This window comes from Dendrobium catenatum, unplaced genomic scaffold, assembly GCF_001605985.2.
Source record: "Dendrobium catenatum unplaced genomic scaffold, ASM160598v2 original_scaffold_59074, whole genome shotgun sequence".
Classification (NCBI taxonomy): Eukaryota; Viridiplantae; Streptophyta; class Magnoliopsida; order Asparagales; family Orchidaceae; genus Dendrobium; species Dendrobium catenatum.
Genome location: NW_021377526.1, coordinates 1 through 1,134, shown reverse-complemented (window position 1 = coordinate 1,134; position 1,134 = coordinate 1). Strand labels below are relative to the sequence as shown.

The window sequence follows — 1,134 nt, the reverse complement described above, 5'->3', positions numbered from 1 at the left end:
TTAGATTGAATTAAATGAACATTAAGGATTTGTTTGAAATGGTTGGAGTTATTTATAAAGTTGATCGCCAATTTGTTGTGGGGAGAACAACTTAATTATTCTAGGAGCATTGTGCTTCATACTGCAGCTTATATATCTATAAGGAAACATCTCTTCAGATTAATTCCAAATAAAGCTAGCAAAACTAAAAATAGAATCCAACAAATTTACACACCAAAATATAACTATTTTGTCAGACATTTTTTAAATTTGGACAAACAATATATTTCACCGTAGAGGAGAAGAACACTGCAGAGAGGAGAAGAGCACCTTACAGGAAAAGAAATGGAAAGGCGGAAGAGCAACCTACTATCCGACATGAGAAGAAGCCGATCGGAGAATCAGTGGTGTCGGTGATGCAGTAATTTCTGCCAGGGAGAAAAACGACAACAACTAAGAAGAAAATGAGGAATGTAAAAGAAGAGTATGCATCCATGGGAGAAAAGAGAGAGAGAGAGAGAGAGATAAAGGAATTGCAAACCCCATAAAAAGTTGAAGTAGGAATTTAGGCTTAAAAGGGGAAAAAAATTATAACTTGATGAGAGTGGGGAGCACGGGAGACTGTAGTCTGCAGCGAGCGGCTTCAGCGAACAAAATCAAATCGGGAAGAAGTGAAGAGAAATCACAGAAATTGAAAAAAAAAATAATAAGTTAACCTGGGATGTTTGCAGGAGCCGACGATCAGAAAAACAACAAAAACAATTAAGTAAAAGGAGGACGGAGAGTTTAGGAGAAAACCCTAACCCTAGGCCCCACTAACCTTCGATTCCTCACAGCAGTCCCACCAACCTTCGATTCCTCACAGAAGCCAGTTTTCGGCGTGCTTTGAGCGCAGAGAGACCGAGTCGCTTCTTTGATTACTAGCCTTCCGCCTAAAACCTTCAGTGGCCTTTCGGCGCTTCAAACAGAAAATAAGAGTCCGTTCGGTCGTCCTCTCTGCCATAGTCGCACTCTTAAATTAGTTTGATTTGTCGTTTGACCTAAATGCCCTTATAGCCGTTACGTCTCAAAAAATAAAATTTATTTCTTACATTTCCCAAAAAATATATATTTTACTGCATGTTTTAATAAGTGAACTATTAATTAGATAAATAA

General features: G+C 38.2%; 1 long non-coding RNA gene across 1 annotated transcript; it reads right to left on the bottom strand.

The window, feature by feature from the left end:
- Positions 1-126: 126 nt before the first annotated feature.
- LOC110100130 lies at positions 127-955 on the bottom strand. Its single transcript, XR_002303516.2, has 3 exons — positions 800-955; positions 575-620; positions 127-407 (listed from the first exon to the last, which is right to left on the bottom strand). It is a non-coding gene; the product is annotated as an uncharacterized LOC110100130 (long non-coding RNA).
- Between the last annotated feature and the right edge of the window lie 179 nt (positions 956-1,134).